Consider the following 26,943-nt stretch of genomic DNA (forward strand, 5'->3'; position numbering starts at 1 on the left):
AAAAAAAAAAAAAAAAAAAAAAAAAAAAAAAAAAAAAAAAAAAAGGGCTTTCCTGGTGGCGCAGTGGTTGAGAGTCCGCCTGCCAATGCAGGGGACATAGGTTCGTGCCCCGGTCCAGGAAGATCCCACGTGCCGCGGAGCGGCTGGGTCCGTGAGCCATGGCCGCTGAGCCTGCGCATCTGGAGCCTGTGCTCCGCAAAGGGAGAGGCCACAACAGGGAGAGGCCCGCGTACCGCAAAAAAAAAGAGTGGATATATGTATATGTATAATTGATTCACTTTGCTGTACAGCTGAAACTAACACAACATTGCAAATCAACTACACTCCAATAAAAATTTGAGAATAGGGACTTCCCTGGTGGTGCAGTGATTAAGAATCCACCTGCCAATGCAGGGGACACGGGTTCGAGCCCTGGTCCGGGAAGATCCAGTATACCTCAGAGCAACTAAGTCCGTGTGCCACAACTACTGAGCCCGTGCTCTAGAGCCCTCAAGCCACAACCGCTGAGCCTGCGCACCTGGACCCCATGCTCTGCAACAAGAGAAGCCACCACAATGAGAAGACCACGCACTGCAAGGAAGGGTAGCCACGGCTCGTTGCAACTAGAGAAAGCCTGTGCACAGCAAAAAAGACCCAACGCAGCCAAAAAATTAATTAATTTTTTAAAAAATAAAAATACTTGGCCCTACCACGTAACAATTAAATAAAAATCTTTGAGGATGGGGGAAGAAAAGGAAAAAAAATAAGAAAAGGAGGCAGTCAGGATGCAAAGGATTCCACTACAATAAGACTAACATTAGCTTCCATTTCTCAAATGTGAGCCTGATGCAGGGCTCTGTGCCAGGTGCTTTGCCTCCATTATCACCAGTACGATACTGCAAAGCAAGCACTGTCCCCGTCCACAGGTGAGAAAATGATGACTCAGCAAAGCTGAGTAACTGACCAGTCACTCGGTCAGAAAGTGGGAAAGGAGAAGCCAGTCTAGGAACAAGGGTGTCCCTGGCCACACAAAACTGGTTCTGCCCAGTTCTGAGCTGGGAATCTGCAGACCCCTCTCGCAGGGCAAGGAGGGGTGCTGGTAGCATGAACCTCACCCCCACCCAGAGAGCCACTCACTGGGGTCCGAGGGCAGCTCTAGGAACCTCTGACATGATAGGCAAACTGCCGGTGCCTTCTGGCTGGAAGAGATTTTCATCACTTCCACCTGACTCTCAAAGGTGCGTTTGAATCAGAAACTCAAAAAATAAAGCTGAGCAACCACTCAGAGAGAGATTGCTGAGAGAGATTTTCCTACATGTAAACTCTTTGAGAGGCAAGTCATTCGGGAACTATTAGCACCAGGAAGCAGGGACTAAAGAGCCCTTTTCTGGAGAAAGCGAACGCCACTTTCCAGGGGCATTAACTTCATAACACTTAAAAGATCTCCCATGGGCAGACTCTGGGTCCCTGAATGCTGAAAACACAATGGGCACAAAATATTGTAAGGTAAGGCACACTCACCTTTTATTTATTCCCAGAAGGCTTCTGATGAGAAGATACAAACAGTGAGAGCAAATTTTTTAAATTACAAAATCCCCCCAACACCTCTCCTACATTCACTGCCAGCAGGGAATGGAAACGGGTACAGCTTCAGTGGAGCGTAATTTGACAACATCCCATACAATTACAAATGCACAAAACTTTCTTATTTGGCAATTCCACTTGTAGGACTCTATCCTACCATTACATACTTGCTTGGTGGAAAATGATGTACATACAAAGATATTCATTACATTAGTGTTTGTAAGAGCAAAAGAAAATAGAAACAACATGACTATCCATCCAGAGGGGAGTGGTTAAGTAAAATACTGGACATGCATAGAATGGCATACTCTGTCACCTTTAAAAGAAAAACTGAGGAAGCTTTTTGTGTCCAGTAAGAAATTATCTCCAAGATGGATTAAGTGACAAAAGCAAGATGCAAAGAATATGTGTAGCATGCATATGTGTGTGTGTATAACATGTGTGTATATATGTGCATACAATTGCTTATAGATGCACAGAGGACCTCTAAAAAGAAGAAATTGGTAACACTGATTCCTCCAGGAAGAGGACGAGGTAGAAGGGAGACTTTGGATTGTACATCCTGTGTACCTTTTAGATCTTGGACCACGTGGATGTATTGCCTATAAATAACAAAATTTATATACATAAGGTACTCTTTTTAATTCACCCCTTATAGAAAAAACATGTTCCTCTGTCCCCCTTATTTATAACCGACCTGCCATTTATTGAGTTGGTGGAGAGTCACTGCTTTAAAATGGGTTTTGCAGCCTCAGCACTACTGACATTTGGGACCAGATGGTTCTCTGTGGTGGGGGCCATCCTGTGCACTGTGGCATGTTGGACAGCATCCCTGGTCTCTATCCTCTAGGTGCCAGGAGTGCCCCCTCCTCCCACGGTGACAACCAAGAATGTCCCCAGACATTGCCCAAAGCTGCCTGGGAGACAAATTGGCCCCCAGCTGAAAACCCGTCTTTTGTTAATATATATATAAATTTATTTTATTTATTTATTTATTGGCTGCATTGGGTCTTCGTTGCTGCGCTCAGGCTTTCTCTAGTTGAGGCAAGCAGGGGTTACTCTTCATTGCAATGAGCGTGCTTCTCATTGCAGTGGCTTCTCTTGTTGCAGAGCACGGGCTCTAGGAGCGTGGGCTTCAGTAGTTGTAGCACGAGGGCTCAGTAGTTGTGGCTCGTGAGCTCTTGAGCACAGACTCAGTAGTTGTGGTGCACAAGCTTAGTTGCTCTGCAGCATGTGGGATCTTCCCAGACCAGGGCTTGAACCTGTGTCTCCTGCATTGGCAGGCAGATTCTTAACCACTGCACCATCAGGGAAGTCCTGAAAACCCCTGTCTTGAGTGGTTGAACCACTACCTGGCTTACAAAAATGCTCAGCAAGTACCACGATCATCATATCCTTCGATTCTCGTAACAGTGATAAGAAGTCAGAACAACTGAGATATCCAAGGTCCATGAATGTACAGATCTCTCCTGAGGTCCCACAGCAGCTGAGGGGCAGAAGCAGGATTTGAACTCAGCCCTGGACGGTTCCAGACACTGGTCCTCAATCCTTGCCTCTAGCAGGCCTACAGCCCTCTGGTGTCCTTCCTTCTAATTAAGTAGTCCAAAGGTATTCCAAATACCTTTAAATGTTGCACATCCTCAGAGCTCCCAGGCAGCGGGTAGACACCCTGAATATGTTGTATTAATGACATAGATGCCACCCTAGAACCAGCAAAAGCACCAGCACTTATCTTCATGAGCTGGGCTCAAGCCGACCTCTGTCTGACTCCAGTCCACTGGAAAAGCATCATCCGTAACAGAAAAAATAATGGATAAAAATTGGTGCTGCCAGCACCCAAAGACCTCTTCAGATTCCAGGGGTAGGCCTGACACAAAGTATGATAAAAGGGGCTCTCTGGGCCCAACGACTAATTAAATGGAGTTCTTACGAACACCTTGGGGCAAGTTAACTCAGAGGAGAGGTGAGGAAATGATGCTGCTTCCCTGATTCTCAGCTCAGCTGCACAAGGAGGCAGCTCCCATAAGGGCTCAGGTCTGAGAAGCCACGTAACCACCCCTCCAAGCTTACTAGACAGAGTCCAAGGGGCCAGGGACCAGGCGGTCCCAGGCAGGGAGCACGGCAGGGAGAGGCCATGCCCTGGGCATAAGGCTTAGCTGACTTGGCTCGTTGGGTCAGAACTCTGGGCCCCCTGGGTCCACATCTGGGCAGCAGGGCCTCTCCATACCTGGGGGCTGTCAGGTGTGGTGAATAGCTGAGCCCTCACCCCAGAGCTAGAATCACATGGACCCTCATCGGCTTTCCTGATGCTGGTGAAGAAAGTCTTCCCGGAGAATTTGTAGAGGGCTTACAATGTATTCATCCTTTCAGTAGACGAATACTGTTTGAGCATCTCTTGTTGGGCCAAGCAGTGTAGACGGTGGCCAGCTACACACTTACATGTCTCCAGGGTCTGGCCATCTTTCTAGGGCTTGACGCACAGCTCGGGCTCCCACCCTTTCTGCTCCCAAATCCCACAGATCTTTTGTGGGGGGTGTTTCCTTCTCTCTGGAGTTCCACCAGAGTAAAGGACAAACAGCCCCTTTCTTGGGGATCCTTCCACCTCTTTCCTTCCTCTCAGGGAATCAGACAGGAGAGATTTGCTCTTACTCCCCTGGGTCCCCCCCAAACCTTCCTCTACACCCGAACTCCTCCATGGCTCCCACAATGGGCTGAGCGTGTGACACCCCAAAGCCAGAAGGAGTCTCTGCTTTCTCCACTTTCTCCCATGGCATCCTTTCCTCGGAGCATGAAAAACTAAAATCCTGACTGTTTGAATGAAGGAAAGAATACAGGAGAGAGGATTTAAAAATAAAGATGACTATTAATTCAAAATATCCTACCTCATCATCTCTTCACATGAGAAAATCTTTGCATCTTTATAAAGGGTGTGTTTTTCCTCCAAGTATTTGGCCCCCAGCACCACCTGCAAGACAGTGGAAGTGGGGCCTCTGTCTAGGGTGGAGGCTCCCAAGACCTGACACTGGGGGCGATGTTCTCCCTCCAGCTCCCAGGGCTGGGCACTGGGCAGGTCTGCATGTTGCTCAAACTGCTGTTCTCTCTCATAAGAAGGGCAATTACTTCCTCCAAGGTAGTTTTCTCCTTCCCACCTGGCTCCATCTCCCACCCTTCATCATCCCCCACCTCCATGTACACACACACACACACACACACACACACACACACACACACACACACAGAGAAACACACACACACAGAGGTCTTGGCCACAGCACCTGGTAGTTCCTTAAAATGGAATGCCGTATTCATTTTCTATGGCTGCATAAAAATTAACCACAAACTTTGCAACTTAGAACAACACCCATTTATTATCTCTCTGTCGTCAGGAGTCCGAGCATAGCTGAATTTAGTCCTCTGCTCAGGGTCTTACAAGGCTGCAATCAAGGTGCCGGCTGAGGTGGTGTCTCATCTGAGGCTCGGGGTCCTCTCCCAAGCTTACGCAATTGTTGGAAGACTTCATTTCCTTGCAGCTGTAGAACCCATGGCAGCTTGGGTCCAGACCCTCTGCTAAGAGCACACCTGAGGAGGTCAGGCCCACCTGGGATAATCTCCCTTTGGATTAACTCAAAGTGAACTGATTAGGGCCCTTAGTTACATCTGCAAAATCCCTTCAACTTTTCCATGTCCACTGGTTAGAAACCAGCCACAGGTCCACCCATGTGCAAGGGGAGGGAATTATACAAGGTGTATATAACCGAGGCAGGAATCTTGGGGCCATCTTAATTCTGCCTACCATGAATAGGTCTTGGATGGGGCCCAGACAACCAGGGGGTGAGCATCAGTCTTTGTGTAAAGGCAACAGGTAACAGGATGATGCCCCAGCATGGAGCTCCAGAAAGCCCCAGAATTATGGTCTAACCCTGGAGGCCTAGGGGCTGATGCAAGAGGGGCACTGACTGACCATGGAGGCTGGACACCCCACATCACAGTCTCCACATCCATAGGAGACCCTCTCTATCGCTTAGACAAAGGCGATGATAATGATGATGATTTTGAAGAAGGAGGAGGAAGAGGAAGATTATTAATTTGAAAGTACTTATACTAATCTCCTAGGGCTGCCATAACAAAGCACCACAAACTATGTGGCTTAAAACAACAGAAATTTATTGTCTCACAGTCTAGAGGCCAGAAGTTTGAAGTCAAGGTGTAGATAGAGCAATACTCCCTCTGAAAGCTGTAGGGAATCCTTTGTCTCTTCCTAGCCTCTTGTGGTTCGCTGGTGATCTTTGGCATTCCTTGGCTTGTAGATGCATCCCTCCAACCCTCCATCCAAACCATGGAGTTCTTCCTGTGTCTCTGTCTTCACATGACCATATTATTATAAGAACACCAGTCACTCAGATTAGGGGCCCACCCTACTCTAGTAGGACCTCACCTCTACAATGACCCTGTTTCGAAATAAGGTCACATTCTGAGGCTCTGGGGTTTAGGACTCCAACATATCTTTTTTGAGGAGCACAGTTCAAACCATAACACATAATTAATTGATAGTTACAGGCATGGCTACATCCAGATCCTCAAATTATATCATCAGAACGATCAAGCTCTCTCTTTACTTCTCCCTCTCCTCCTCTCTATTTCTCTTTCCTAAGAGTGACCACAAAATTCCCAAGATTGACTCTCATTGGACCAATTTGCTTCTCAGAACCAATCTCTGTGGGGGGATGGAATGATGCTGACCACCCAAACTGGGACCACATGCCCACCCCCAGGTCAGGGTGGGGAATGGCAAGTCCCACACAAACCACATCACCCATTGTGGGGGGATGGTAGTGGGTCCCAAGTGGAAAGTCAGGGACTGTTATCAGAGGGAGGAACAATGGAAGAAGGACTGGCAGAAAGCTCAGTGATCTACCACCCAGCCTGAGCCCAACAGCGTGGGGATGGGGCGAGTTGCAGTCGATGACCCAGAGTACTACTGAGTCCCAAGAAACCCCAACTCCATCCATGGGGCTGCCCACAGGGCACAGGCTCCCAGTGGATTCAGTGACCACACCTCCCAGCACTCTCCCTCTGTGTCACTGAACTCTGTCATAATTTCCCTCAGACCTTGCCAAAATGAAAAGCCATTCTCTGGGGGTGAGCAACTCATTCTGCTAGTTTAAGTCACGCAATTCCCTCTCCCTCTCCAGAAGCCTGTACTTACTGCTCCATCACTGGTAATGACAATGAACATTTTTGCAATCACAGTTTTTATTGCAAAGTGATTGAAGACCAGCAAGAATAAGTTATGCTGCTGAAACTATGGCAATCCCGCCAAGCAAATAGTGGGTGGATAGGAAGTCTTATGGCAGCAGCTTGTATTTCCTCCCCCAAGGAACTGACTGAAAATAAGAAGCCATCACCACCATGTTTCAAACAAAAGCCATGATATTATAATCTGACAATTTTAGATCTAGTCAAATGGATATGGCCCAGGGGTGAAAAGGAGACGTTCCACAACGAGACAATGGTCTAGAATAATGCAAGTGAGGTCCTCAAAGTTCCACATTTCCTCTTTTCTTGAAAGGACACTCTCTGGCGTGCTCAGGGCTCATGGTGGCCAGAAATAAAGTCTCTCCCAGTTCCAGAACCCCCAGGGCAACCCCAAAATTGGAGCAACCACTTATAGCTGTGTAGACCATGTGCTTCACAATTCTGAAAGGGTTGTTTTCATGAATACTATGTGGATGGTGTCCCCTGAAGGTGTGCAGGGCACAACTTGCACAAATGAGCAGTCACTTATATTCTATCTAAAAATCAACTTATAAGAAGTAAAAATTCCTCAGAGATGTTGTAATCAGTCATGAGTCCACCTCTGCTTCATGGGACAGAGCAAAAAAAGTGTGGCGAAATGCGCTTGGATGATCTTTAAGACTAGATCAGGGTTTCTCAACGTCCCGCTATTGATATTTGGGGCCAGATCCTTCTTTGCCTTGGGGGGACTGTCCTGTGTGTTGTGGAGTGTTTAGCAGCATCCCTGGCCTCTACTCACTAGATTCCAGCAGCATCCCTCTCCTAGTTGTGCCTATCAAAAATGTCTCCAGACACTGCCCCATGTTCCTTGGGAGGTAAAAATCACCCCCTAATTGAGAACCTCTGGACTAGATGTGTAATATGCAAATCACATGTAAATCAGAGAGCCAAAGGTCACATACATGATACTCTAGCCAGTGAACAAAAAATCTGAAAGAAGTAAGAGAGGTAGGGAAAGAGAAAGGAAATTAAATTCCTGCTGCCGGTAACAACACAAGCCCAGCAGATGTTGTTGGAAACCCAGTTAGAAGATGCCATAAACCTTAATCAGCTCCCATCCTGCTCCCCCAGAAACAACTTTCTGCTGAAAGAAGTCCTGAAAGCCAGCAAAACCACAAACATGAACAAACAGAGCAAAGAAAACCACAGACTGAGATAGAAAAGATGTCCCTCCAACACCAGCCATTTCCATGAAGGGATAAAAATTGATTCATGGAAAAAAACTGAAAATAAGGAAGGCTGGGAAACTAGGATATTCCCTAACTTTTCACTAGGGAAATTTCCACCTTGCAGAAAAAAGCAGAGAAAATTGCACAATGAAGCCCCGTGTACCTAGCACTGAGCTGCAAAAATGTGCCCACATTTTGCCAGTCTTGTTCCACTGTCCTCACCCAAGGCCCTGTCTTTCCTCCTTCCTTTCCTTCCTTCCTTCCTTCCTTCTTTCCTTCCTTGAATCTTTTATAGCAAATTTCAGACATCATGTCATATTATGCATGACACATCAGCATGCAGTTCTAACCTAAGAGTTTGGTCTGTTTTTACAAAACCTCCATGTCATATTTAACAGATATGACATGAAGAAACTAGGATACTTGGAGAAAAGATCTGATTGACACCTTAGAGTTTCTCCTACCAGTGCTTCTCAAATTTGAACATGTATATGAATCACCTGGAGATCTGGTTAAAATGCAGACTCCGGTTCAGTGGGTCTGGGGTGGGGCCTGAGAGTCTGCATTTCCAACAAGCTCCCAGGTGATACCAGTGCTGCAGGTCCATGCGTCACACAGAGGAAGGGTTGGCCCAAAACACCAGAGCAGTGGAGCAAAAAATCATGACTGCTCAGGATTCCAAGGCCTTGAATGAGAGGAGAAACTGCAACCACCGGAGACTGAGGGCTCAGGTGTATTCGTTTCTTGTGGCTGCTGTAACAAAGTACCATAAACTGGGTGGCTTAAAGCAACAGAAAGTCTGGAGGCCAGTAGTCCAAAATCAAGGTGTCAGTGGGCTGTGTTCCCTCTGAAGGCTCCAGGGAAGAAGCCTTCCTTGCCTCTTCCAATTCTGATGGCTGCCAGCATTCCTGGGCTTGTGGCCACATAACTCCAATCTCTGCTTCTGTGGTCACATTGCCTTCTCTGTCTGTGCCTTCTCCTCTTCTGCCTCTTGTAAGGACACTTATCTTTGCACTTAGAGCCCACACAGATAATCTAGGATAATCTCCTCATCTCAAAATCCTTAACTGAATTACAACTGCAAAGACCCTGTTTCCAAATAAGGCAACACTCACAGGTTCTGAGAATAAGAATATGGACATATCCTTGAGGAGGGGTGGGGGGCACCATTCAGCCCACTACACCAGTAAGAGGGGGAAATGAAGTCAGAAAAAAATGCAGAAGAGAGGGGAGATCCCGTTTCTGTGACAGTGGCTGGTAAGGCAGGCCAAGGGTAGAACTGTGTATTAACAGACTTCCCAGATGGAACGCAAGTGCAGTCGTCTGCTTCCGTCTGCTTCCAAGGCTTCTTGAAGAGAGAACGTTTCTGTTTCTGACAGCAGATTAAAGGAAGAGGTGAGGAGTGAGCAACCCATTCTCTGTTGGCCTAGTTCCTGAGGAATCGTGCCTCTGCCTTAGGGCCATTCTCAAGTCTTGTTCAAGGACAGAATGATTTATTGATGGCCATAATTAAAAAGCAATGCCAAAAAAGAAGCAGTCAGCACTTTACATCTGCACTTACACATGAGCAAGAGCGGTTTGGTAAAATGGGCACTAGGGTCTTATTTCCCCGTCCAGAAAAGGGCTCCCATCATGGGGTGTCCTGTTGGGGTCAAGCCTCATGTCTGCAGCAGGAGTTGATAAGGTTTTAAATTTCAACTGGTGCACTGAGCCACCTGTTCTCATCCCCAGCACTTTTATTACAGGTCTAGTGAATCATCAGTGGGTGGGACTCTGAATGTGTAGACTTGGGTAAGTGTGGTTTTGAGCTCCAGTGGGGGCTGTTTTTCCACCAGTGTCTTGGCTGTAGGTCTGAATGAGCTTGTCTGCTTGAGATTGGAGCACTGGGTTGATTTAAGGTGGTTGGTTGACTTGATTTAGCAGCTATTCTTCCTCATTGATTTCATACTAGCTGGTTAATAAGACCTTTCTTCTTTGGTTTGGGGAATGTGAACTTAATGAAGCACTGGACCCCACAAATCAGGAGGAAAATGAAGACATGTTTACAGCTTAATATGGTAGGTTGGTTCAAAGGAACTACTGAATGAAACAAGTAGGTCCTTAAAGTATTGTTAACAACTGAATGCATGATAAAGTGTGTCTATGCCCAAATGGTCTATTGGCAAATAGTTACTGTTCCACCTGAAAATTAGTAGGTAGGAATTGAGCAAATGTTTGCGGGGGGGAAGGGAGATGCTCTTATTGAGTATATTAGGTTATGCATTTTATTTTAATTCCACTAAAGGTTTAATTTATAGGTTTATTTAATGATTTAACTATTATGTATAGGTTTATTTTCATCCCACTACAGTATTTTTTTCCCAAGTTGACTTTGGACTAAATCAAGGTCTGCTTCCTATTTCTTCAGTTTGTACCTGGCCACCTACATATGGGGCAGAGGATGGGATGGAATTTGTTCAATTAAATCCAACAAACATTTGTTGAATGCCGACTAAGGGCACAGGTCTCTGCTTTGTGCCAGGGAAACACCAAAATAAATAAGGCACAGCCCTACTCTCAGCCACGTCAGGGAGCAACAGTTGTAAGAAACAGAAGGCAAGGCTCTATCAGGCAAACTCATGAGCATGGGAACCAAATTAGAGGGAATCAGGGAATAGAAACTGCAATTATAGAAACCAAACGTCCTCCTCTGGCTCTCAGAAGCCCTGTGGTCTTTCTTATCAGCCCCATGGGCTTTCTTGTCTGCTTCCCTCGCTCGTGACCACCTTTCTCTTTTCGCTACTGGTTCCTCATGGGAGACAGCAGAGCCCACCACCAGCTGGTTAGTTACTGTGTCTCTTGGTTCAAGTATTGAGAAAGACAGAATTGGGTTTCCGGCCAACCAACTGAACACAGGGAAGAGACTTGGTACAAATACGGTGCCTAAGCCTGCCTTTCAGCAGGGCCTATGAATAGGGGAATTCCAAGAGAAAATACCTGTGAGTACTGCAGGCACCAACACACTCTATTTTTTAACTCTCTCCCGCCCCCTAGAGTGTAAATACCATGAGACAGTTTAAGACAGTACTTGGCTCAAAATATTTGAGAAAGGGAGGGAGAAAGTAAGGGGTTGGATCAAACTCTAGACTTCCTGGCTTCCTAAATTCACTGTGCAAGTATTTGGAAATAAATAAACATCAGTCCCTGAGAACCAGGAGAAGGAGTTGAATCTAGCTTGGTTCTTTCCCAGACCTGAAATGTTCGGCTGGGTGAAATACCTGTACCTTGCCATAACTGATACAGTGTGGGAGTATGCATTGTACCCTGATTAAAGCATAATTAGCAAGCAGCAGGAATCCCATTCACTAGGAGAGCTCATCCTACTTTCTGTTTCACTTGCACAATTACCCACGTCACCAGACACTGAAATGACAGTAATGATAGACCCTCAGAATGATACAGCCAGAAAGGCCCTTGGAAACCATTAACCACACTCATTCTACATACAGGGAAACTGAGGCCCAGAGAGAGAGCAAGGGCTTACAAGAGCCAAGGCCAGGTGTCCTGCCTCCAAGCCCAGCCCCACTTGTGCAGCATCACGTGACCCAAGTGAAACCAGCTCCTTTGCAGTCTCTGGAACTCCAGGCACAGCCAACACTATCGCCTTCACGTAGTTTTTCCAGCCAGGTCTACCCCATGGTCTCCAGAATAGAAAATGCAATTCAAGTAAAACCATGATAGCTGCTCCCTGCAGCTGCTTGTTTCTTAGCTTCCCCTCTCCTCTGTCTTGTTTTGCCCACGTTCCATAACTGGCCCTTGACCGGGATAAAGAGGCCTGAGAAACAGGAAGGAGGAACCAACATGGCAGTGGAAACTGCTGGGTCTCATGAGTGGTCCCCAGTCACCGGCTGGATTTAGAACATGCCTTTAAGTGTCAAGGGTGGAAATAACCCAAACACCATGGAGACAATTCCCTTTGTACAACTACTGGGACGAGCCATGCCACAGAATGGAAGGGTCATGCTCCCTGAGCTCATTTTAGGTTAGTTGTTTGAAACTTGTGTAATATCGCTTTGAGGGGAAAATGGATTCTATGATTGGTTTCCAGGCTAGCCTACTTAACTGATGCTATAATTGACCTCTGGGTCCCAGGGCATGGAAGCCAGAATCCATAGGTTGAGGGAAGAGGAAGTTTCTTTGCCCGTGGCTTCCTCCAATCCCTCCTGCCACATCCTCCCAGTGGCTCTGGACCCCCATATTTCCCCAGATACCACAGTGATCCAGGTTCTGATGGCTGCCTGCCCTCCCGCTGGTCCCTTAAGGAGGGGGGCAGTGGGCTACTGTCAACCCAGATTTTGGAGCAAGGGGCAGTCTGCTGGAACTAATCCACATGCAAGTGTGAATGACAAACAGCCCCTGAACCAGTGGTTCTGACATGTCAGCAGGCACTAAAACCACCTGGAGAGGTTGTTAAAATGCAGACTCCTGGACCCCACCCCATGACTGTAAATTCAGCAAGGGCTACAGTGGGGACCTGGGAATGTGTGTTTTTAACAAGCTACTCAATTGATTCTAATGTTGATGGTAGAAAATACCATGGAGAAACACTAGAACAGGTGAAATGGCAGGTGTTCATAATTCCGGAGGGACTTTTTTTCCTCTCTACTGGGTGGAGAGTCACATAGACCGGGATTCAGGATACTACAGATTTAAAAAAAAAAAAAAAAAAAAGGCAAAGGAGCACTCCCTGGGTGAATTACCTCTGTGCTTCCATGTTGTCTGCTGCGATGGCATGGCTCAGCCATCAGGAAGCTGTAACAACAGGAGGGTTTCTTGTAGATTTCAAGAGCCTTCCATTATTCATTTGTGGGGCTCCAAAGATTCCTGCCCATTTGGCTTCTACCTACCCCTAACAGAGTACTCTCACTCATGGTATTCACAGGGTGCAATGCTCAACATCATCAGGCATTCGGGAAATGCAACTAAAAACCACAATGAGATACTGATACCTGCTAAGTTGCCCATAATCAAAAAAAGGAAAATAGCAAGTGCTGGCAAGGATGTGGGGAAACTGGAACCCTTGAACATTGGTAGTGGGAATGTAAAACGATGCAGCCACTGTGGAAAATAGTTTGGTAGTTCCTCAAAAAGTTAAACATAGAGTTACCATATTACCCAGGAATTCTACTCCTAGGTTTAGACCTAAGAGAATTGAAAGCAGGGACTGAAACAGTTACTTGCACATGAATGTTCATAGCAGCATTATCCATAGCAGCCAAGAAATGGAAACAACCCAAATGTCTATCAATTGATGGATGGATAAACAAATTCTGGTCTATCCAGACAATGGAATATTATGCAGCCATAAAAAGGAATGAAGTATAGATTCATGCTATGATGGGGATGAAGCTGGGAAACATGATTCTCAGTGAAAGAAGCCAGACACAAAAGGCCACATATTGTATGAGTCCATTTCTATGAAATGTCCAGAATAAGTAAATCCATAGAGACAGAAAGCAGATTAGAGGCCGCCAGAGGCCGTGGGAACAGAAGGCTGTGGAGTGACTGCTAGCAGGTAGAGTCTCTTTTGGGGGTAATGAAAATGTACTAGAACTAGAAAGAGGTTGCATAACATTGTGAATGTACTAAATGTCACAGAATTGTTCACTTTAAAATGTTAATGGGGCTTCCCTGGTGGCACAGTGGTTAAGAATCCACCTGCCAATGCAGGGGACAAGGGTTCGAGCCCTAGTCTGGGAAGATCCCACGTGCTGCGAAGCAACTAAGTTTGTGCACCACAACTACTGAGTCTGCGCTCAAGAGCCCACGAGCCACAACTACTGAGACCACATGCCACAACTACTGAGACCACGTGCCACAACTACTGAAGCCCGCACACCTAGAGTCCATGCTCTGCAACAAGAGAAGCCACCGCAATGAGAAGCCCGCACAGCGCAACGAAGAGTAGCTCCCACTTGACGCAACCAGAGAAAAGCCCACGCGCAGCAACAAAGACCCAACGCAGCCCAAAAACTAAATAAATAAAAATTTTTAAAAATAAAATGTTAATGGTTGGGACTTCCCTGGAGGCCCAGTGGTTAAGACTCCTTACTTCCACTGTAGGGGGTGCAGGTTCAATCCCTGGTTGGGGACTAAGATCCCAAATGCCGCGCTGTGCAGCCCAAAAAAAAAAAGGTAATGGTTAATTTTATGTTAATTTTACCTGGGGCAGGGAGGAACAGGGGCTGTAATCAAATTTCCCAGGTTCCACACCGAACTCTGCCTTATGACCTTGAGTAAACTCTGTGCCTCTGTTTCCTGCAAAGAGGGAAAGCTCTAAGGGGGCTATAATAGTTCCCACCTTACAGGGCTATTGGGAGCTTTAGATGAGTTAACGTTCCCGAAGTAACTCGGAAAAAGGCGTTGGCGTATGGCATGATGGTAAATGTGTGCCATGATTCCATCACACAGACCCTACCCCCCATTACACATGCAAACCAAGGCTTGTTAAAGTTCACACAGCAAGTTCAGAAGCCAAGTCAGGGTTGGCACCCAGCTCTCATGGACTCTAAGTCCATGCTCTTCCCCTGTCAACAGTCTGACTTGATCCCTGACCAAATCTTGACACCTCGAGGTCCCAATCCCTGGCAGCAGCACAACTTCCTTCTGGTGACCCCACTCGTGGTTGGTTGTCAGGCCTGCCAGCAAGGCAGAAACAATAAAAACACAACTGTGTTTGCTTCTTCCCCATTGAAAGCTTTGGCCACCCTAGGGGGACTTTACCCACCAGCAGTCTGGCAGCGACTCTGACCAAGTGGAGAGCTTTTCCCTTCTCTGTGCCCATGACCATCAAGTTCTAGTCACAGAATGTCCCTCTTACCATGGACATTGGAGACATCATCACTATCTTATTACAGTCAGTAGGGTCACCCAGAGGCTCCATCTCCCAGGAGGCGAGGGAGTGGACACTCAGCTCTCTCCTTGGATCTTTCAACTCCCTCTTTAGACTGGCCTCCACGTGCAGTCCCCTTTTCACTGGTGCAATGTAAGATCACAGGGGTTTTTTCCATATCTGGTTCAATTGCTATGTGCTCAAGAACAATCTAGCTTACATTCCCCCAGTATCTGTCTTCTTTCCCTAAGCAGAAAGAAATAAGTCTGCACCCATCTACATCTAGAAATCCTTCCTGGGACTTCCCTGGTGGTCCAGTGGTTAAGACTCCACACTTCCAATGTGAGGCGGGGGCTGGGGGGGGCGGGTTTGATCCCTTGTCAGGGAATGAGGATCCCACATGCCACGTGGCAAAAAAAAAAGAAAGAAAGAAAGAATGAAATCCCTCCTGATTCCCTTGGTTGCTTCAAACAGTGCAGCCCATAGGAATCCTAGGAGAAACCCTGTTTGCCGAGAATCAGGCCCACTGGATGTTCCATACAGAATCATATCATCACAAGCAAATGAGGAAACTCATCCCACAGGAAGTGTCCAAATCCCAGGTTCTCAGCTTCTGGACACAGAATAACCCGAGGAACTTGGCCTCCCCACCCCCTGCCTTCCCCGCTCCCTCATCAGCTTCCACCAACTTCTCCCAGGGCTGTGAGGTCTGTTCCAGGGAGCAGATCCAATCTGACAGGTGTGAGATGTGATGACCCTTCCTTTGTGGCTGCCAATGTTTGCATCCCAGAGAAACAAGTCTGAAGCCCAGAGGGACAGCCCCAGGATTAAGTAGGCCAACCAGAAGGATGCTGGGGGAGGTGGTCTTAAGAACACATGGACACCCCTGGCAGCATCCGTTCATAGAACTTAACAGTACCTTCTCTCCTTTATTCCCAAGGTTGCTGGATCGAAGATCACAGAGTCATTCACAACATGATGTTTAACACAGAGACACTCTGGAAGTATTCCATCAAGACCACACAGAACAAGACTGAGTGGTAGGACAATGGCATTCTCCCCCTCTGGATCACAGCCCAGAGACAGGTACCACCAGAAACCCTGGGCTGACTTCCTGGGACATCGTCTCTCATTCCTAGGCATGTGGGTGGCAGGTTAGACGTTGTGTGGCCTTGGGCAAATGACTTAACCTCTCTAAGCATCTGTTTCTCTAAATGTGGTATAGGGATCATGATGATGCTCTTATTTAATAGAGTTCATGTAAGGATTAAATAAGATGTGCACTTAAGGCGTATCTCAGTAAGTTTTAGCTGTTATGGATGGATGAGGCTCCATGAGGGCACAGTTGGCTTAATCATGATTGTACCTCCAGGGCTCATCATAGGGTCTGGACCCAGCAGCTCTTTAATAAATATCTCTTCATACACTTGCCTCTGACTTAGGCATAAAATCCCTTAGGAACAAAGTTGACCACTCAAGGCATGAAAAGCTCTGATGAGAACATTTGCTTGAAAGTATCCCAGCAGCCACTCATTATTGCTTTGAAAAGGCAGAAATGAAATTAGTGCGTTGAACTCCCAGCCCCAAACCTGTTGCCAGCTTTTGCATTTTCTCAATGAGCTTCCAGAGTCATCACTTCAGAACAGATCCTCCTCCTCTTCCCCCAAGACACCAGCCTTGGCTCCAAAGCTTCCTCGGGTCCTGACACTTCATCTCTGTGCTCCCAGCCCATGCCGTGCACATTACATTGCAAGGGGGTATAACTGCAGCAGCTCAGAACCATCTGTGGACTTATACTCCCAGAGCAGGGTCCAACCAGCTCCACCCTTCTCCAGCTATGTGACCTTCAGCAATGACCTCCACTCTGTGCTTGATTTGCCCCACCCATAGAATGAGGATGGCCAGAATCCCTGCTTCATAGGCTTGTTGGAAGGATTAACTGTGATAACGCATGTAAGTTGTTTGGCACTAACTGCTTGAAATGATCATTCTTATGAATGGAAGCTGAACCATTTTAGCAGGACTTCAGCTACAGGTCACTACAGCTGTAGGCCAGAACTATCCAATGGAACATTCTGTGATAATGGACATGTTCTATTCTGCATGGTCCAATGTGGAAGCCACAAGCCACAGGTGGTAATTGAGCCCTTGAAATGTGACTGGTAAGACTGAGAAACTGAATGTTTAATTGTATTTCATTTTAATTAATTTCAATTTAAATCTAAATACTACACAGGCGAGGGGCTACCATATTGGACAACACAGCTCTAGAAGAATCACAGGGGGCTGTCAATGACCCTACTCTACCTCAGGTTCATTAAGTGTTGGGCTCTAGAGTCCTTCCTCTTCTGTCACTTTTTTTTTTTTTTTTTTTTTTGCGGTACACAGGCTTCTCACTGTTGCGGCCTCTCCCGTTGCGGAGCACAGGTTCCGGATGCACAGGCTCAGTGGCCATGGCTCACGGGCCCAGCTGCTCTGAGGCATGTGGGGTCCTCCCAGACCAGGGCACGAACCTGTGTCCCCTGCATCGGCAGGCGGACTCTCAACCACTGCGCCACCAGGGAAGCCCCAACATTTTTAAACTTTGAGGCATAGACCATGCAAATAAACTGTCCATACAAGAAAAATAACAACCATAACACTCACTATGCACCAGGCCCTGATTTAAGTGCTTTACGTATATTAATTTATCACAACCCTGAGGTGGGTGCTAAGGTTATGCCCCTTTAACAAATGAGTGAACTGAGGCACCGGGTGATACCACAACTTCTCACAGTCACAAAGTTAGTGAGAGGCAGAGCCAGGATTTGAACTCACTCTGGGTTCAGCAACTCTTAACTCTTAACCATGACATAATATTTCTTCAGTGGCCAAAGCATTTAGTCATGGATTTCGGAGTGAATCTTGTATCTGCCTAGCTGCTAAGAAGGTCTGGATAGTCTTCCTTAATTCACTATTCAAAACCCAGGGCCTCTCTTGCTAAGGAATTTGTTCACTGGCATGAGGCTTCTGGTGGCATTCTCCCTTCCTGGTGTTTTCTTATACATGGTTCTTGTCTCCTTGTCATTTATTTGCAGGGCTTTGTTTCCTCCTGCTCAATTCATAATCAGAGTGCTTTTCTTCTTTGCTGAATTCATAAGCAGTTGTGCAAAAAGAGGGTCTGGTGCAGGGCCAGGCGACTGACAACACACCACTTGTTTGGCAAGCGAATGTCAAGTTGGTTCATCGCGTTCTGCCGTTAGCAGCTCCTGCCCAGGACAGGGCCATCAGCCAGCTCCCTGAGGAGGTGGTGCAAAAGCTCCTGTAATCAGAGCAAACCTGTGGCCCCAGGTCAACCCCTCCCACCCCAGAAACAGGGGGACAAATGCCAAATGCCATTCAGGGACACATCTGCATTGTCGGGCAGGGCTGCAGGAGGGTGGCCTGCCCTGTACCCATCATTGGAAAATTCCTTCCTTCTTCTGAGTCTCTTCCAGGCAGGCTTTGTGGAGACTGATGCGTTAACCTTTAATAGGACTAAAATGTTTTCCGTCAGTGACATTAATACTGCCAGAGTCCATCATGATTCATGAGAATCGGTGTCCCTTGGCAGATGATGCCTAGGAGATGGGATTCCCAACCACTTTTGTCTCCACCATCCATGGTCCACGAGTGTATCCACTCCATCAGGACTTCCCCAATGGTCAGGCTATGAACAGAGAGGCTCCAATGAGAGCAGGCTGGGATTTTAAATGAGCTCCTGGGATAACTGAACCTGATCAATGGCTGAGGTGTTTCACCAAGTTCAGTAAGCCCTAATTCTCAGAGAAAGGCAGACAGCCATGACTGTGAGACCCAGGAAAACCATAAAAACCTAGGAGCATGTTTCTCCTCTCTATGGAAGAGCCACAGATCATATTAAGATGTGAAATGGCAGAGGGATGATATGGGTGAGATTCTCATGTCTTCCAAGACCGGACCATGGTAGGCTACCACCAGGAGGGGATTTGGAGAGAGGGTGGGGAGGGCAGCTACGGTTCTCGGTGTCAGCCAGGTCTCCAGACAATAGCTTCCAAACTTGGAAGAGGTGTGAGAAAGAGGGTGCCGTCAGCTTCTGCTTAGAAAAGTATTAATAGAAACATAATGCATCCCAGTATTGGCTCAATCCGTGTCTATCACACATCATAAAGATTCTGAGAATAATAATCCGACCTCCGAAAATGTGTGGGAGGGGGAGAAAACACAGAATCTTGGCCATCTAGCTTCCTTCTGTTCAGTGACGCCTCCAGAATACAGAAAAGCAATGAAAACACTCAGAACCAACCTCCACTTCTGAATTTCAAAAACATGGAGTCCATCTCTTTCCTCTCAGCCATTCCCTAGAACAAGTAACTAACTCCTTTCCCTAAACCACTAAATATACTCTCCACCAAAGCACAACTGTGATGAACACTTCACAGGCCTTCCTAAAACCCGTGCGCTTTTTGACATTAATTCAGTCCCCTAAAAAAGGAAACAAGACAGAAAAAAACAAACTAAAACTCTTTCCTTAACGATTGGTTCTGAAGAGTTTTGGTAGATTCTGTACAAAACCCAACAGTCAGGCTTTGCCATAAGAAGTACCAACTCTGTTTTAAAGAAGCAACTTAAGAGTAATAGCCACACTGATGCAACACTACACTAAGGAAGGATAATGCACCCAGTAAAACTAGCGATTTTCCAACTGCTATTGCTACTGGAAACACTGATTATGCTAATTAAAGGGTAGAATAGTAAATACCCACTCTTTTGCATCCAATTAAGTGCTGAGATTGTTTCTCAGAAGTAGAAACAATCTGTAGAAAATAGCACTTTTGCTTATCATAGGTCCCAAATAAACAGAGTCAATTGTGTGTGTATGTGTGTCTGTGTCTGTGTGTACACATGCTCACACACACATTTCTCTCTGAAGCTCATTTCACAGAGCAGCATAAATCCTCAAATTCCTATGGGACCAAGTGAGAAAAATCACAGTTTCCTAAGACTACAGCTTGGGATACCTTTAAAGAAAGAGTATGTTTTGAGGGACTTCCCTGGTGGCGCAGTGGTTAAGAATCCACCTGCCAATGCAGGGCACACTGGTTCAGTCCCTGGTCCAGGAGGATCCCACATGCCACGGAACAACTGGGTCCGTGCGCCACAACTACTGAGCCTGTGCTCTAGAGCCCGCGAGCCACAACTACTGAGCGCACATGCCACAACTACTGAAGCCCACGTGCCTAGAGCCCATGCCCCGCAACAAGAGAAGCCACCACAATGAGAAGCCCGCACACCTCAGCGAAGAGTAGCCCCCGCTCGCTGCAACTAGAGAAAGCCCACATGCAGCAGCGGAGACCCAACGCAGCCAAATAAATAAATTAAAAAAGAGGGCTTCCCTGGTGGCGCAAGTGGTTGAGAGTCCGCCTGCCGATGCAGGGTACACGGGTTCGTGCCCCGGTCAGGGAAGATCCCACATGCCACGGAGCAGCTGGGCCCGTGAGCCATGGCCGCTGAGCCTGCGCGTCCGGAGCCTGTGCTCCACAACGGGAGAGGCCACAACAGTGAGAGGCCCGCGTACCACAAAAAAAAAAAAAGAAAGAAAGAAACAATATGTGTTGAGAACACAGCACAAGAAAACAATTTCAAGTTGGGAACATCTGAGATTTAACATGCTGGATATGCAGGGCTGTCTAAGACCCTCACAATGTCAATGTCAGCTTATTCTAAATAATAAAATAGTCAAACTATGTTCTACAAAACGTTAGAAGCTTCATCCTTCCAGCCAATTCCATACTTGACAGCAAAGTCAGTTTCCACGGATGTTAAAGTACCGTCGCTAAAAACTGAGAATTATGTCTAATGCCAATCAGAAATGCAATAAATATTAGAGGATTTGCAAGTTAAAGCAACCATAGAAATTCTACTATCAGAAAGGAAAATGTGTTACCTGTAGAGGTTACAAATAAGATGCTAGAACCCAAAACAAAAGCATTTCTGTAACTATTTCCATAAGTTAATCAAGAGTGAGAATAGGATGGGTTTTCCACCCCTAAAAGGAGACATGATTCATGCATTCATTCAACCCACATTTAATCAGCAGTCAGCACTTACTCTGAGCCAGGCCTGTTCTAGGTCCCAGGAAAAGTACGTTCAACAAGATCAGCACAGCCCCTGATTTCCCAGAGCTCACATTCTAGAGGAGAGAACTAGATAGTAAAAAAGTAAGCAAATTAAGGTAATTTCAGGTTGGGAAAAGTGCTTTAGAGAAAATAAAACTGGATCTCAAAATAGGAAATGAATGCTGGAGGGCAGAGGGGACAATATTTCACCTACAGCTATGGATAGCAGAGCTTCTGGAACCTCGCAAAGTACTTAGTATTAAGACTTCTGTCTTAAGTCAAGCTTCCTAAAAGCAGAGCCTGAGGCAGGGATGTGGTGCTCATAATGTATTGAGGGAGAGTTCTCAGGAGATGGGAGTGAGGAAAACTGACAGGGCAGGAGGAGGACCTAAGTGAGACGTGGCCTCAGCTGGAGACCAGCTTCAGCCTGATCTCACGGGGAGCACTGGAACATGAATTGCACCCCCAAGTCATCCCACCCTGAAGCCAGGGAGCTGGCTTTATGTCCTGAAGTCAATCACTGGCCATGAGCTGCTGGGGATAGAGGAGCAGTATAGGATACCTGCCCAGGTGAGGCAGGACTTGGCCACTTGGCAAGGGAATTTTCCAGAACATGGGGGAACTGAGAAACATTAGTAGCCACCCTCACAGAAATGTGTGTGGGTGCAGGCCCAGTAAGGGGATCTTGGTGGGGTACCAACAGCATCCCCTACAACTTCCAAATTTGTTTCCTGCTTCTCTCTCTCAAATGGTACATGAGAAGTTTTGGCATTATGCTTAGTTATACTTTTCTGCCCATTTGTAGACCAGATAGCCACAACCCAGGTGCCACTATCCCACAATTCTTCCCTGTAATTTGTTCTCCATACCAAATTGACACCGTCACACCAGCACCCTCTCTTCGTTCTTTTAAAGCCAATGAACTTTACAGTGTTTTTCATAACATCCAAATCTTGGGTGATACAAGAAGTGTCCCAGAACAGCCCTCAAGTTAATAGCCAAGATGAAGGAAAATACTTGCTCCCCAAATAAGCAGGTCAGTCTTTCATGGAACCAGAAATCTATCCAGCTTATACTATGTGCCCAGTCCTGGTTGAGGAGCTGCTTTACAACAGAAACTATTTAGTGAGATGGGTCCATCTTATTGTTAACTCATTGGTGAGTGTACATAAAATTATTTTCCTAACAATTTTACCACGCTTTGTCAAAATCTAGCTTTCTGCTGGGGAGCAAATCATTTAATATTTTCATGACTTTGAAATCACTTGTGTTGTTAACACAGCCTCATTTTTGGCCTGAAGACTCAGTTTGGCTCAGAGTAAATCCTTCACCTTGTAACCAAGTCAAAGCTCTGCTCCCCCGCATGCTCACTACCCTCACCGTAAACCCTCTGGTGGCCCCAGCAGCCTGGGGTGGAAGGAGTATGGTCTACTCCTCTCAGGCCCCCCACACCTCTTTCCCTGGTTTACCCACTGGTGACAAGGAGAGGGAAGAGATGGCAGCTCCTCCCATGATGGCTTGGTGGTAGGCCAGGGCCCTTTTCCTGTTGGCTATAATCTACTGCCCTGTGTAGTTGCCCATGGCCTGACATAGAAGGTGAAGGTCACTGGGCCCCAGTGACAAGGGCTTCAGGGTCAAGCAGCAACCCCAGGACCTGCCCAGGCCTTATAAGACTCAGCTGCATTTCATGGCTGACCCACCCCATTCCTCTGACGTAAGGAATCCCATGCCCCATGCTGCAGCCATTTCTGCCATGACTGGAGGCTCCAATCTCATCTTCCTTCTGCAGATTCCAACCTTGGGGTCTACAGGCACATTTCAGATCCACCTTCAGGACCCCTCAGGAGACAGAAACTGGAGGAGATAATCATTGCCCCCTCTTCATCTGACCATGCGGTCTGGCCCATTGCTCTTTGTTCCTCTCCAGGAAACTAAAAGCTGAGCTCATTGAACACTAACTAACATGCTCCACATGCATTTAGTCCTCACAACCACCATACGAGGTAGCATTAACATCCCCGCTTTACAGATGAGGAAACAGAGGTGGAGAGCATCTGAGTGACATGCATCCAAATGGGAGAGAAAAGATAAACCCAGGCAATCCAGCATCGAGCACACCTTTAACTGCCCTATTGTCTGCCTCTGGGTTGGGCGTCAAGCCCAGTGGCTGAACAGACATCTGCACAGGGAACAAGATGACAGTCTCCCCTTCACACAAACACCCCCAAATTTTATAAACATTATACATGGGAACCAGTTAGGCAGATTCTCCCCTCTCCAACAGCCCCAGAGGAAATCCACAGATCTTATCTCATTGGCTCTGACTGGGACCTGGGCCCAAGGCTGAACCAATTGCTATGGCCAGGGGATGCAGCGTCCTCTGACTGGCCAGGCCAGAGCCACATCCCACCTCTGGAGCCTGATGTGGACCCAACACATCTTGCGTGGAGCAAAAGTAGGGAGGAGAGCTACCAGGGGATGTCAGACGCTCCAAACCAGCAGACAGGGGAGGGGGTGCTGGGCAGGCAATCATAATAGCTGTCCACTGCACACACCGGGGAAGGCTTGTGGTGGCTTCTTAGGTCTAGAGGCAAAGAAAAGAGTGCCTACTATGGCCAAAACACAGTGCCCAATACTTTATCTTAAAGTTACCTGGATTAACCCTCACAAAAATCCCATCAATTTTTTGGCATTTTACAGGTAGGAACACTGAAGCACTAAGAGATTAAACTCACTCACCATTACCAACTTAGAAAGTGCCATTTTTCTTCCATTCTAAGGAACTGTTTTTTTCATTTTGCAGTCCCAAATTGGAACGCATATGCCAGTCACTGGAGTGTCGTGGTTTCATAGGCAGCATTTTTCTTCATAGGAGCACATAACATAACGGCAGTTCTCACAGTTAACGGTGTTTTAGATTCCACGAGATCCTGGTGATGCCAGGAACGAAGCCCAATCCTGTCCGACTCTGAAGCCACATGTTTTCCATACCTTTGGACTGGGGCAGGGATGCTGACACGTTGGACTTTGCACATTATGAGAAAGATAGGAGAAATGTCCCTGATAGACTTTTCTTCTTGCACTTGCAGGGGAGGAAAACAGCGTCATTCCACTATCCCGGGGGAGGCGCCAAGTACAAAGGGGAGGCCGTCCAGCGGTCCCTGGTGGAGCCGTACACCGACCCAGACAGCAATGAGACGGAGTGGAGGGAGAACACGGATACCGTCATGAACTGGTTCAGTAAGGAAGACTTTGACTTCGTGACTCTGTACTACGGAGAGCCGGATAATGTGGGACACCGCTTTGGGCCCGAGACAGAGAACAGGAGGGTGATGACTCAGCAAATCGACAGAACCATCGGGTACCTGTTGGAAGCCATTGAGAGGCACAGCTTGACTGAGCACCTCAACGTCATCATCACATCTGACCACGGCATGACCACTGTGAAAAAGAAGCCCAAAGTCACTGAGATCCTCCTGACCAACTACATCAGCTTCAGGGACTTGGTCAAGTTTGATATTGTGGACTATGGCAGCTTTGGGATGCTCCTGCCCAAACCAGGGCAAGAGGAAGCCGTTTACCAAGCGCTGAAAAATGCACACCTTCACCTCAATGTCTACAAGAGGGAGGAATTTCCAGAACGCTTCCATTTTGCCAAACACGAGTGGGTCTTGCCAATCGTGATGTATGCTGACTCTGGTTATAACATCAATGGGGTGAGTAGATTCTAAAATGAATAAATTCCATCTTGAATTTGGAAGGCAGTCACTAGGGAAGGACCGTTCTGAAAAAAATTAAAACATAAGTGCATGCATGATGAGTTGCAACCCACTGTTTTCCAAGTGTTCCCCACCCCCCACCCCACATCCCAGACAACCCATCCTGTCCCACGTTACCATTATGCAATGATAATGACACACATCCCTGACCAAGGTTAAGTGTCCAGAGCTATGTTAAAAATTTAACATGAGTTATTTCATTTTTGTCTTCCCAACAACCCTAAAGATAGGTATTCTTATCTCCCCATTTTAACGAGGAAGAAACTAAAGCTAGAGAGAAGTGATTTGGAATTAGAATTGTAAGGCTGATGTCTGAACCCAAGCCTATGTGTTTGATCATTATGCACAAATCACCAAGAGATTGACCCAAAAAAACACCTTCTGGTTCCCATTTGCATATATCCAGAAATACGCAATCCTGTTCACTTAAAAATTTATACACAGATGCCCACAGCAGCATTATTCATAATAAACAATAGGTGGAAACAACCCAAATGCCCATCAACTAATGAATGTGTAAACAAATTAGGGTCTATCCATACAGTGGAATATTATGTAACGATTAAAAGGAAACGAAGTACAATACATGTTATAATTTGAATGAACCTTGAGAACATTATGCTCAGTGAAAGAAGTCAGATGCAAAAGACCACATATTGTATGATTCCATTTAAATGAAATGTCCAGAATACACAAATCTATAGACACAGGGCATAGACTGGTGTTTGTCTAGGGCCGGGGGAAGTTGGAGGGAATGGGGAGTAATGGCTGAAGGGTACAGGCTTTCTTTTTGGGGGGATGTAAGTGTTCTAAAATTGGTTGTGATGATAGTTTCACAACTGTGAATACACCAGACATCACTGAATTGTATACTTTAAATGGGTATATTGCATTGTTTATGAATTATATCTCAACAAAGCCATTATGAAAAAAATAAGGAAGCCTGAAGAAGAAAGTACCAAAATCAATGCTAATTGTGAGACATAAGTGAGGTCTTTTTTTTTTTTAACTACTAACCAATAATTCATGGCAGAACAAAGTTTAGATGTTCAAAACATCACGTGACAGAAGACCATCCCAGGTACAGCTTGAAGAATCCTTGTCTAAGGCTATGAACAGGAGTCAAACATTATGTTTACAATCTGTATACTCAGCTTGCTACAAGTCCAGAGAATAACACATATGGGAAAACTCATAAGCTTATTGTTTATTGTTAGTGGAAACATTCACAGTAAAATGCAACACTTTATTGGTATTTTGTAATCCTTCAAGTGGCCTGGAGCTAATAAGGCCTTGCCAAGAACAGATTCCATAGTCACTGGCCTCTTTTTAAACCTGGTTCATGATGTAACAGGTTGAGAGGGATGTTAAGACATTTAATCAAACAGTCATATTCCCAGAGTGACCAACTAGATAGTCTGAGAGACAGGATTCTGTGATCAGTTTAATCTTCCAGAAAACTGACCATTAGACAGAAAATCCTTTGGGCCTCAGTGCCCTCTTTGAATCCACTTCTCAGATTCCCACCCACCTGCCTGCCTTGATGGGCGTGACTCTTCTCACTTCAGGACTGAGGAGCTTGCAAAGCACATGAGGCCATCACTGGGGGGCACTTAACAGTTCTTAACAGGCTGCTCCATGGCCTCAAAGGCCGTTGGACCAGTTTCTTTAGACAGGTGAGGGAGCCTAAGCTGAACAGACAAGAGCTTTCTATACTGAACAAGCCAACTAGGAGACCAACTTTTCAATATACAGAGCATCACATGTCTTACATGCCAGAATATATGTTGGTCCTAAGAAAATATAAACAGTGCTGTGCTGTGACTGATGTTACCTAGTCATTTGAAAAGGAGGACAGACAAAAACCAACCCAGCATTCATTAAACAATTACCTACAGTCCTTACTCCCTCCTCTCTAATCCTCTCCCAGACTCCAAAATGATATAGATAGATAGATGCACTTCTGTGCCTTAAGAAACATACCTGGCTCTAGAACCAGTCTGGGTTCAGATACCTGCTCCAACACTGGCTACTACATGACTCAGGGCAGTTTCCTCAGCTGTAAAATGGGGATGATAAAGATAGTGCCCTCACTTTAGAAAGCATTCAGAACAATTCACAGTACACAGTAAGCCCTCTATGTTTAAGCC

General features: G+C 46.4%; 1 pseudogene; it reads left to right on the forward strand.

Moving 5' to 3' along the window:
- LOC113626600 (ectonucleotide pyrophosphatase/phosphodiesterase family member 7-like) overlaps positions 1-24,783 on the forward strand; it is a 77,545-nt pseudogene extending 52,762 nt beyond the window's left edge.
- Positions 24,784-26,943: the final 2,160 nt, after the last annotated feature.

This window comes from Aethalodelphis obliquidens, unplaced genomic scaffold (assembly GCF_003676395.1).
Source record: "Aethalodelphis obliquidens isolate GAN/ISIS:26980383/991018 unplaced genomic scaffold, ASM367639v1 scaffold18, whole genome shotgun sequence".
Taxonomy (NCBI): Eukaryota; Metazoa; Chordata; class Mammalia; order Artiodactyla; family Delphinidae; genus Aethalodelphis; species Aethalodelphis obliquidens.